This window comes from Heterocephalus glaber, unplaced genomic scaffold, assembly GCF_053883595.1.
Source record: "Heterocephalus glaber isolate CG9 unplaced genomic scaffold, H.glaber_assembly_v1.0 deba00001729, whole genome shotgun sequence".
In the NCBI taxonomy this organism is placed as follows: Eukaryota; Metazoa; Chordata; class Mammalia; order Rodentia; family Bathyergidae; genus Heterocephalus; species Heterocephalus glaber.
Window position 1 is genome coordinate 10,008,204 of NW_028258440.1, and position 13,305 is coordinate 10,021,508.

The 13,305-nt window shown below is 35.2% G+C and overlaps 1 pseudogene; it reads left to right on the plus strand.

Moving 5' to 3' along the window:
• The first annotated feature begins 11,875 nt into the window (after positions 1-11,875).
• Positions 11,876-13,091, plus strand: LOC106010664 (uncharacterized; annotated as a pseudogene).
• The last annotated feature ends 214 nt before the right edge of the window (positions 13,092-13,305 follow it).

The window sequence follows — 13,305 nt, forward strand, 5'->3', positions numbered from 1 at the left end:
GTGCTCCAAGATTGTGTATTGGATGTGTGCATATTTAGAATTGTCATTTCCTTTTATTGAATTGATTCATTATTATAAACTGACTTCTTATCTCTATGTACTTCTTTTGATTTAAATTCTGTGTTATCTGATAAATATGGATACTCTTACTTTCTTTTGGATTCTGTTTTCATGAAATAATTTCATCCATTTCTCCACATTCAATCTATGTGTGTCCTTAGAATTGAAATGAGTTTCTTGTAAACAACATATAGTTGGGTTTTGTTTTTATTGTTATTCAGTTATTCTATGTATTTTTAAATTTTAACTTAAAATTATTATTAAGTGCTACATAAAACATATAAATTCTATATATTCATGTGGTGCTATACAGTTTGTCAATACATGTATACATTATGTAAAGTTTAATTCAGCTTAAACATTTATCTTCTCAAACATTGCCATTTTTAGGATAAATATTGTATCTTTTTAATTGTGTTGAACTTTACAGGGCATGATTAGACTCTATAGTAACCCTGTTTTGTTTTTTAAATGTATAATTTAATCATTCAGATTTAAGGAAATTATCACAACGTGAAGTCTTGCTACTGTCAATTTGTCACATGTTCTCCAGTTTTACTGCAATTCATTTCCACCTCTGTTATACAATTCCCTTGTGGGTAAATGACTTAAAATAGTAGTGTGTTTTCATTCTTTTCTCATTTTCATTATAACTAGTGTGAAATATTGCTTTGGGTTTACCATGAAGCTTACATAAAATATCTTTTTATTATAACAATTTATTTTGAAATGATAGCAACATAGCATTTGTCATGATGTTAGGAAAAATAAACCAAAAAAGAAAGTGAAAATTATTAATGAAAACTACACTTTTACTACATTTCTCCACACTTTTTGAAATTTTGATGTAGCATTTTACTTCTTTGCATTTTCCATATTTCTTAACATAGTAATGCAGTTATCATTATTTTTCATTGTTTTTAGTTATCTTACTAAACATATTGTGGCCATCAGTTTTTCATTGCTATGAGAAAATTCCTGTGAGAACCAACTTAGGGGAGGAATATTTACTTTGACTAACAATTTTAGATGTTTCTATCTATGATCATTTGGCTCCATTACTCCTAGGCCTGTGCTAAGGCGGAACATCATGACATGAAAAGCTTTGCAGAGCAAAGCTACTTAATTTCTGGTGGGCAGAAAAAAGAGAAAGCAGAAGAGTCTCAAGTCTAGATATACTCTTTCAGTCCATATCCCTTATGACCTACTTCTTCCAACTAAGTCCCACCTCCTAAAGTTTTCACCACCTCCCAATGGCACCATCAGCTGAGGAAACCAGTTTTCATTATATGAGCCTTTGGCAGACATTCCACACCCAAACCACAATATATATAAATGTTTTACACACTATCTTTACAATATTAGAGCACTCTGAACTTGTCTATGTATTTACTATTATCAGAAAGTTTTATATATTTTGGTGTTGTTCTTACTCATTAGTGTCACTGCTTGAACAATCTTCTTTACTATTTCTTGTGGGAAAGGTCTAGTGGTGATTATTTCTCTCATTTTTTTATTTGTCTGAGAATGTCTTTATTTTTCTTTCATTGTCAAATGGAAGCTTTGTCAAGTACAGTCTCTCTGATTAGCAATGATTTTGCTCCAGCATTGTGAAAAGTCTCATCTTTATCTGTCCTGGCCTGTAAGGTTTCACCAGAGAATTTGCTTTCAGGAAATTTGAAACTACCTTATGTGTTCTATGTTTCTCTTGCTGCTTTAAACAATAAAATCTTGATCATGTATGTCTTGGGGTAATCTTGGTTGAGTTGAATCTGATTAGTGACATTTCAACTTACTTTACTTGGATATTTGAATCCTTTTCTAGATTTGGAAAATTTTCTATTATTGTATCTTTCAAAAGGCTTTCTAAAGTCTTTCAGCATTAGAGGGTGCATCAAGCCAAAGTTTGTCACAGAGCTGAAGTTGATGTGTTACTCTGAATGAACTAAAGGAATACCTAGAGAGAATTGTTTCTTTACATAAGCTTCTGGCTGGAGCTAGGCCATGTCCAGATGTGTTGTTAATATTTATGAAGCCTATTGTCACACATGTCAGAATTCTGCCCAACTCTGATTCTCAACCTGGAGGAAACAGTCCCAGGTACCTATGCAGTGAAGAGCCTGTATCCCACTGCTTCTACCCAGCGGACAATTACTTTCTCCATTTCGCTGCATGGGTTTAGAAGAGGGATTGTTTGGGTAGCCTCTTGACTACTAATTCTAGGAACACTTGATCACAATCAGAATCCCTGCACAACACAGGGATAAAGGGCAAAAATCCATTCTGCTATGCCCTGTTGCTGCTTGCTTTATTCATGGCCTGAAATTTCCTTAAATAACCACAAGTGATGCTGGCTAGAATAGAAATCTACCTCACTGATGTCATAAGTATCTGCCTGGTTCCATAGTAGGTCTGAAGGCCCCATCCATTGTCACTGACCTGGAGACTGGAGCTATTGAGGTCTTCCTTGTATTGACTTTCACTGGCTTGACACTGAGTTACAAGACAAAGTCCTATGTTTACTTCCCCCCTACTACAGTGGATGAAATCTTGTTCTTCACTATACTGATTGAACTTAGGGAGAGATGAAGTCAGTTCCTTGGCCACCTGCCTAACTCAGATTTGGACACTTGCTTCTTGGACAATGGCCTGGAGGCAGGAGCCAGAGGTCTTTGTACAGTAATGGATTTCACATAGCAGACCTTGTACTGGATTTCAAGTCTAAGACTTGGGCTCATTCCCTCTCTTTTTACCCAGTGGGCACACCTCTCTTCATGTTGCTTTGTATGTAAAGAAAGCTAACACAGGCAAGTTGTCTTTCCCATGTTCTTCAATACTTTTTCTAATTATTATGCTAAAAGCAAGTACTGTGGGCCCTCACTTGAGTTTCTAGGTCTTGCTTAGATAGTTTGGTGCATGAATACCAGTTTAAATTCATGTTTCTATGGGGACATGATTGTTGGAGGTTTCTTAGTCAACTGCTGTCTTCCTCCACCTCATCCAGCTTTCATTAAAAGGTAAACAATTACTAGAAAATGTCTCACCATTTTCAGTGAAAATACCTGATCTGTAAATTACAATATCGACAGCACAATGATCCAAGTTTTTACTCTCTTTGACTGTGGTTTAGTATACTCTTTCACTTTTATACTAAAAGAAACACAACAATCTTAGGAGTAGTTTAAATAATTTAGGATTCCATTTGAATTTTGATATTGTGAACATATGAGACATGACTTTCAAATGACCTTCAGCAAGAAATGTTAAAACTCTTTGAGGTTTTACTTTATAATTTCAAAGTATAAAAAGCTTTCATCAAAACCTTTAGGTATAGTTCATATAATAATCATAACTTGCCATCTCTGACAACTATGATATATAAAAAATACAACTATCTTGTTAGATGTCAGATGTGCCAAATTCATCTCCCCTGAATATCAAAGAATGAATTGCAAGGGACTAATGGCATTAAGAGGAGCAAATATTGAAACACATAAACTTGCAGCTCCAGAAAAACTCACGGACTTGGGTGCAGTTCCTTGACCAACTTCACACATGTGGATTCCATACTGTGGCCCAGCTAACACAACTCAGAGATGGCTGTAAGTTTTCTTTCCACTCTGCATGTGCAGAAGAGCCAACCAAGCAACAGACTTGATATTGGATGGGGCAAAAGTCTGGAATAGAAGAACTGATTGGATTCCATTTAATTTTCCTGAGCCATTGGAGATACTGCATAGTTACAAATAAATACACAGACAACTACTGAACAACTAAACTGATGAAAGGAAAGCCCAATGCCCCAGAGAAGAGGTGAGCCCAGAAGAATTGTCTGCTTTAAGGAGGACTAACAGATGGGCCAGCAGCAGTGGCCAGAAGACAAAATCATATTGGTGTAAACTGTAAAACAAAACAAAACAAAACAAAACAGTGTGTGGTATTAACTTGAGGGTGACTTCTGTAAGGTGGGATAGTGTTGGGAAAAAATATGCAGCACCTGCTGTATTGACAGAAAGCTTAATCAGGCACCTTTTGGGGGAAGGGATTAATTTTTTGGACTGAGACACAAAAAACCTATCCTACAGTTTCCCTCCAGGACTGAAGTGATATATTACTTATTACCACAGTGACTGGTTAGAAACAGCTATAGGAGACAGAATTTAAGAGTGTGAGACCTACACATAAATCCCCAGAAATCCCCTGAGAAGTTCAATCTCAGCCCAAAAAAGGACATGGCAGCAGTTTGGGGAGTCTGGGTTACAGAAGTAGCTGGATCTGAAGGTGAAGGCATTGATTCCCCCACCCTACAAACTGTATCCAGAGGAGACCAGTACTGATGGCTTCCCAAAGTACCTACATGGGCAGGGGGCACATCTCAGCTTCAACTGTTGCCACGGACAGGGGTCTACAGATGGGGGATCCTTCAAACAGAGGCCTCATCACATAAGCCCACAGGCTATAAATAGTAGAGAAGAATGTGACTTCTAATATTAAATACTGCAGAATCTGAAAGAAAATGCTCATCTGGAAATACATAGGAAGTAATTCCTTTTGTTCTCCTTTCTTTTGACCATTTTTTTCCTTTTTTCTCTCCTCTATTGATATATACATTTTACATTTTATTTTTTTTTAAATTTTGGTGGCTTGGAGTTTTATCACCCATTTTCTTGCCCCCCATTTTTAAGTATTACTTTGCTTTTTTTTTTTTTTTTTTTTTGGTACCACGGATGGAACTCGGGTATTTACACTTGTGCAGCAGGTGGTGAAACCAAACTTTGCTTTATTTATTTGATTAGATCCTTCTTTATTCTCTCTCTTAATCTCTCTCTTTTAACTTGTTTCCTTAGTATTTTTTCTTTTTGTCTTCTTCTAGTTTAATCTCTAGTTCCTATTATTTATTCTTTTCCTAGTTTTATTCTGTTAATGTTATCAATTACTATTAATTTTTATTTACTCCTTAATACAATCTTTTGTCTTAATGTTACTACCTTCTTCCCATCTTCCTGCAGTTAGTTTTTCAAGCTCTATTTTTAAAATTTTCTTTCATGTCTCCTTCCCTGCATCTTCTGCCCTTATTAGTATAATCATTAATCCTTATGAATCTGTAGATATTTAACTACATATTACTATAGCTGAACCACATGCTTTTGGGAATGAAAGTTAAACTGGTCTATTTAGTACTGTATCTCAGTATTTAGTTTGTCTTAGCATTTGTACTATTACTATAGATGTAATTTCTGTGGTTAGAGATGGTACAACATTAGTTCTTTGGGTTTGATTATCCAGCTTGTATTTGATGCTATTGTTTTTACTGATTTTACTACTTTAGCCAGGTGACATAGTTGTTGCGATCAATTAGTTTTCTCTGTATATAAATATCTAGATTGTATTAGAATCATAAGCAATACTGTAGCCCATTTCTAAAGAACTGGGTACTGGGCCAAATAGGCAGCACCTTCTTTCCCTGATAGATGGAGGTGGTTGAATTCTGGGAAAGATTTCAAAGGCCAATAGCTAACTATTCCTAGATAACATCTCTGAACAGCAGACATTACTTACAGATGTCTCCATACTAGCAATAAAGTTACTAACCATAAGCAGTCTGCAAGACTCAGCAGAGAGAAAAAAATTTAAAACATATAAAATGAAACCACAAGGAACCAAAAGCTCCCAATTCCCCCATAACAAATCTAGGAGGCATCAAGGGTGAAGAAATAAAAAAACACATAGCCAAAATATCTGGAATGGTACCAGGGGATGCAACAAACCACATCATTAAGATGTTTGACAAATTTAAAGCAGAGAAAATTAAAGAGATAATGATCCTAAAAAAAAATCAGTGAGTCTAGAAGAGATACTAATAAAAAACTAGAAGAGCTAAACAAAGAGATGTAAACCACAAATACCCAGCACAGAAAACAACTGAAGTCCATGAAACAATTTCAAACAAAAATCCAATGGATCAATCTTATCATGCTTCTGTAGCAAGGGTTAATACCAAACTACTGGGTGCACCTCTTAGTTAGACTCAGACTTGATCTGCAATGAAAGTTATACCCCACCACACAAAATTGAAAGTAAAGATAGCTTTATTACAAGGTTAAGCAATAAGAATATTGAAAAGAAAATATGACAGATAGAAGTAATACATCACTAGTCAGGGAAGCACTTCAACACCTTAGGACAACTGGGGAAGTCCCAAAAAGCCAGTTGATTGGGGTCCTGCTGGGCAAAATTTCTTCATGCAGTTCTTCTAGTCTCCAAAAGTTTGTTTTTTTCCTGTTTGCTTGTAAAGCATGTTACACAAAAGTGGTCTCATGTCAATAAGGCCTATGGGTCTTAGAAGGGGTCTGCTATCTAATCTGGCTAGGGTTGAGGCAGAGTCCTTGTACCAAATATTTCAGATTAAGATGTTTATTCCTTCAAGGATAGACTCTTGGAGGTAGCCAGTTCTCCTTGAGCCTGACACATAAGGAGGTCACACTTCGATCACATGAATCTGAGTAACTCTTTCTATGCTCCATTCACATGCTTAGTGCTCCATTTTGGAATGACACATGACAATGGAACATAATTTTTTTTTCTTCAAATTCTTGTTCTTTGACTTATTCTAGGTAACATATTTGAATTTTATGCACAAATTCAAAAATATTGCAAACTTTGGCATAAATAGGTTAAAAACTTTATTGCAAGTAGGCAGCAAAATCATCCAATGTGAAAAAAGTGTCAAACTTAGAAGATAGGGTTGTGGTTGGTGAACAACTAATGATAGATACTTTAGAAATAGTAAAGGACCATGAAAATTTGATCCAGCAGCTGATAGGTGACTTAACAAAGACCAATCTAAGATTAATTGAAATTAATGAAAAACAGAACAGAGTACAAAGGGCATTTTAAAAACTATTTACAGAAGTAATAGCAGAAAACTTTTCAAGTAAGGAAAAATAATTTGACATGCAGATAAATGAGGCAAGAAGAATCACAGATAGCCATAAAAAATCCAACATAAGAACAGAACCTTAAAAGCTGTTAAAGAAAAAACCCACTTATAAAATAAAACTAATCAGAATTACAGCAGTCCTCTCAACACAAATGATTGAATTAAAGAGAACTTGGAGTGAAGTCTTTCAAGTCCTAAAAAACAACTTCCAACTCAAATTAACACATTCCACAAAATTATCTTTTGAAATCAATGAAGAAATAAGATACTACCATGGTGAATTGCACCTAAAGAAATTCATGAACACCAAATCATCAGTCTGAAAAATTCTCAAGGATATCCTATAAAGAGACAAAGATGATAACAATGCAAAAAAGCCCAATGGAATGAATCAACCAGGCAGGATAAGCAGTTAAGTAGAATGGAAAGAAAGGAAACCCAGAGCAGAAAAATAATACAATGATAAGAATAAGTCAATAACTATCAGTTATAATCATCAATGTGAATGGTCTCATTTCACCAATCAAAAAGACACAGATTAGCAGAATGGATCAACAATCAAATCTAACAATATGCTGCACACAAGAAACACATTTTACCAAAAGCAAATTAATAAACTGAGAATCAAAGAATGTGAAACAATATTACACATGACAGGAACCTGGAAAAAAGGAGAAGCTATCCTAATTGCAGACAAAGTGGATTTCAAGGCAAGACTGATTAGAAGAGACAAGGAAGATCCCAAGTACTGGTTAAGGAAACAATTCAACAATAGATAACAATAATAAATGTATATGCACCAAATACTAGCACACCTAATTTCATAAACCAAACATAATGGACATGAGAAATCAGATATTCACTAATACAATTGTAACAGATGGCTGCAATGCCCCAATGTCACAAGTGAACAGATTATTGAGACAAAAAAAATCAACAAAGAAATATCAGAGTTGAAACAAGCATTTGAACAAATGGACTAGATATTTACAGAGTGTTCCCCAAAATAATAACAGAATACACACTCTTCTCAGCAACACATGGGATTTTCACCAAAAAGACCACATATTATCCCATGTCACAAGCTTAGGTAATTGCAAAAGAATCAAAATTATCCCATGCATATTTTGAGAACATAGTGTAATGAAACTAGAAATCAAACACATTACATCACAAAAATATGTAAACATATGCAAATTAAATACTATCTCTTTTAATAATCAATGGGTCACAAATAAAATTACAGAAGAAATTTGACAGTTTCTACAATCAAACAAAAATACCAGTATGGCAGACCAGAAATGATGGGACAAAATGAAAGCAGTCCTAATAAGAGGGTAGCTTATAGCAGTGAATTTCCACATCAGAAAAACAGAACAAACTCAAATAAACAGGCTAATGGTGCACTACAAGGTTCTACAAAAACAAGAACAATACAAACCCAAAGCAAGACTAAGGAGGAAAATTATAAATATCTGAGCAGAAATTAATGCAATTGAGACTGAAAAATCAACACAAAGAATGAATGTATCGAAGAGTCAGTTTTTGAAAGATTAATCAAAACAGACCTTCTATAAGACAACCTCACCAAAATACAGAAAGAAAAGACTCAAATCCATCCAATTAGAAATGAAAAGGGTGACACCACAACAGATTCTGCAAAAATGCAGATCATTGGTAAATAATTTGAGAACTTGTACTCTAATAAACTGGAAAATTCAGAAGAAATGGAAAAATTTCTAGATATATGTGAATGACCAAAGTTGAAGCAAGAATATATAACAATCCTGAATAATGCATTACCAGTCAATGAAATTGAAGAATTAAGTTTTTAAAAACTACCAACTAGGAAAAGCCAGATCCCAATAATTCTCTGCTGAATTCTACAAGAACCTTAGAGAAGATCTAATACCTATACTCTCCAAACTCTATTGAAATCAAAAGGGAAACAGTACTCTCAAAGTTATTCCTGCAATCAATCATTAGCCTGGTTGCAAAACCAGAGAAGGACCCAACCGAAAAAAAAAGAGAACTACAGGCCAATCTCTTTATTGAACATAGATGCAAAAATTCTTAATAAAATACTGACAAATAGAATGCAGTAAATTATAAAAAAGATTATACACCATTATTGAGGAGGATTCATTGCAGTGATGGTTTGACATACACAAATCAATAAATGTAATACACCATATAAACAGAATCAAGTACAAAATTCACATGCTTATGTCAATAGATGCAGAAAAAGGATTTGAGAAAATCCAACATCAATACTTGTTAAAATCCCCAAAGAAAAGCTAAAAAGGTCTTTATTTCAATCTGGTAAATTAATCTATGACAAACTGACAGACAGCATCATACTCAATGGAGAGAAGCTGAAAACATTCCCTCCAAAAAAGCAGGAATAAGACAAGGATGTCCACTATTACTTCTGTCCAAAATAGTTCCCAATACATCAGCCAGAGCAGTTAACCAAGAGAAAGAAATAAAAGAAACATGAATAGGAAAGGAAGAATTTAAATTATCATTATTTGCTGCTGACATGATCCTCTACATAGAAGACCCCAAAATCTCCACAAAAATCCTCCTGGAATTAAACACATTCAGTACTGTAGCAGGATGCAAAGTCAACACTTGATAATCAATACTGTTCTTGTACACAAACAACAAACTCATGGAGAGAAATTAGGGAAATATTATCTTTCACAATAGCACCAATAAAAAGAAAATACTTTGGAATTAACCAAGGAAGTGAAAGATTTCTACAATGAAAACTGCAGTAGTCTGATGAAGGGGCTTGAAGAGAATATCAGAATATATAAATATATCCCCTGTTCCTAGATAGACAGAATCAATATAATTAAAAAGGTCATGCTTCCAAAAGTTTTTGTAAAGATTCAACGCAATCCTAATCAAAATACCAGGAGCATTATCCTAAAATTTATATGGAACCAGAAAAGATCTAGAATGTCAAAAGCAGTTCTGGACAACATGTGTAAGTCAGGGGACATCACAATCTTGAATTTAAGTTATCCTACAAAAGTACAGTGCTAAAAACAGCATGGTGTTGGCAAAAAATAAAAATAAAAGACTTTAGGGCCAGAGGAACAGAATAGAGGATGCAGAAATAATTCAAGGCACACTCAGTATCTTATCTTTGACAAAGGGGTAAACACCTTTGATCTAGGAAAGATATCCTCTTTAACAAATGGTGTTGGGAAAACTGGCTATCCCCATGCCAAAGATTGAACCTGGGCCCATATCTCTCACAAAACACTAAAAAAATCAAAATGGATCAAAAATCTAAAGACTAAAACATATGCACTGAATCTGTTAGAACATAGAATAGGTAAAACTCTTGAAGACATAGGTGTACTCAAAGTTTTGTGTAAACAAAAACTTGGTTGCACAAGAAATATTACAAAGAATTAGCAAATGGAATCACATCAAATTAAATTCATTCTTCACAGCAAAGGTAAACAATAAGAGAGTGAAGAAGCAACCTACATAATGGAAAAATTTAGCAGCTACTCCTCAGACAAAGGACTAATATTTATCTAGAATATAAAAGGAACTCAAAAAAACTAGACTCCTCAAATTTAAAGACCCAATTCAAGAATGGACATCTAAAATGAATAAACATCTCTCAGACAAAGAAATACAAACAGCCAATAAATACATGAAAAAATGTTCAATATCACTGTGCATTCAAGAAATGCAAATAAATATGACACTGAGAGTCCATCTCATTCCAGAAAGAATGGCTATGAATAAAAAATGAATCAATAACAAATGCTGGTGAGGCTGCAGGGAAAAAGGATCCTTCTCTATTGGTGAGAGTATAAACAAGTGCAACCAGTATGAAAATCAGTATGGAGATTCCTCAAAAAAACTGGAACTAGATGTTCCATTTGGCCCAGCTATTCCCCTTTTAGACATCTTCCTGAAAGAGTTATAGTCATTATACCACATTGATATGTGCATACACAAGTTTAGAACAGTACAAGTTATAATACTTAAATCTTGGCAATAGACACCCCCCCCACCCCGCCAAAGCCTCATGCAGTCTTAGATGGGGTTTTTTCAAATGTGACTGAATGATTGATTCAAGATGCAATGCTCCTGAGAGTACTAGGATTAAGGGTGTGAGTGCTACCCTCCCAAATACTCTGAATAAGATAAAAAGGGCAGAAAGAAGCTATTAAAGTTCCTTGTTGCTTTTACTTCTTCCAGCTTCTTCCAGCGTGCCAATTATGGACTGAAACCTCTACAAAGTGTAAGCCAAATAAACGTTTTCCCTTTTAACTTTGTGTGTTGGGTATTTTGTCTCAGCTATGAGAGAAAAGTAAGTAAGACAAAGGGCTAAAGAACATGTGGTATTTATATACTATGGAGTACTACTCTGCAACAAAGAAGCAAAAACTTGAAGCATTTTCAGGTAAATGGATGCATATTGTGACTATAATCTTAAGTGAAATAAATCAATGGCATAAGTTTAAATATAGCATTGCTTCTCTCACAGGAGAATCTCAAAATATAAATAAGGAAAAAAATAGAGGGTAAATATTAGGAAGTAGGAAGAACATTTTAAAATGGGAAGGGGAACAACAGATGAGGAAGTGGGAGGGGAGGAAGGGAAAAGGTTATTTAAAGAAAAAGAATTGAAGGAAAAAATGGAAGTAGAGCTTTTGGAAATGAGAAAGTGAAGAAGGCTTGGAGAAAGGGGAGGGGATGTGGATCAAAAATATATAATTTGACTCCACTCATCCTCAGTGCTCCGTGCCATGATCTGGCCTGGCACAGTGCCACGAGTGGAGGCTGTTCCCTTGAGTTCTGCCTTCATAGTTTTCTGCCTCTTCCCCCAAACTGCAGAAAATGAACAAATCCCAGGGGTCAGTTTCATTCATGGATGTGACTGTGGACTTCACCCAGGAAGAGTGGGAGCAGCTGGACCCTTCTGAGGATTTTATACACGGATGTGATGCTGGAGAATTACAGCAGCTTACTTTCAGTGGAAGTGTGGAAGGCTGATGACCAGATGGAAAAGGAGCACAGAAATCCAGATGAGCAAGCAAGGCAGTTTATGGTCCTTAAGAACCTAACCCCATTTGAGGAGAGAGGTAATCTCTTTGGAAAAACATTTAATCTGAACACAAAATTTGTTTCTTTAAGACAAGTGCCCCATAAATATGATTTACATGAAAAAACTTTGAAATAATTCAGACTTGCTTAATAATAATAGCTGTGCAAGAAAGAAAGGTGATGAGTGCACTGGATTTGGAAAACCACTCCTATATCTGAAGCAAGAGAAAACCCATCCTGGAGCAGAATACTCTGAATATAATAAAAGTAGGAAAGCCCTTGGCCATAAAGAAGTCATTTTTAAACATCAGAAAATTAAAAACTTGATTCAATCTTTTATTTGTAATTACTTTGACAAGGCCTTCCCCTTTAAGTCACTCCTCATTAGTCATAAGAGAATACACACTGGAGAAAAACCCTACGAATGTAATGTATATAAGAAAACTTACTCCCATAAGGCAAACCTCATCAAACATTGGAGAATTCACACTGGGGAGAAATCCTTTGAATGTCCTGAGTATGGAAAAGCTTTCACTCACCAGTCAAACCTTATTGTACACCAGAGAGCACATATGGAGAAGAAGCCCTATGAGTGCAGTGACTGTGGAAGACATTTGCTCACAAGTTTGAACTTACTACACACCAGAGAATTCATACTGGAGAGCGACCCTATGAGTGTAATGAATGTGCAAAATCCTTCTTTAAGAAATCAAACCTCATTATACATCAGAAAATTCGCACAGGAGAGAAATGCTATGAGTGTAGTGAATGTGGAAAATATTTTATCCAGAACTCACAAATCATCATACATATGAGAACTCATACAGGACAGAAACCCTATGAATGTACTGAATGCTGCAAAACTTTCAGCCAGAGGTCAACTCTTTGATTACATTTGAGAATCCATACAAGAGAGAAACCATATGAGTGTACTGAATGTGGAAAGGCCTTCAGTAGCAAGTCCCAACTCAATGTCCATCAGAGAGTTCAAATAGGGGATAGGCCTTGAGACTGCCATGAGGTGGTAGTGTGAAAACCCCTGAGAATCCCTCCAGTGAGGGAAAAACAAGCATTGAAATTCACACTGGGATACAATCTCTCAAGTAAAAAATGTGAAAAAAACCCCATTGCATTAAAGCAAAATTATACCACAAGGTAGATATGATGCTCAGCTAAAGTATACACATCAGAATATATTCAATTATAAATAGACATTCTAGATA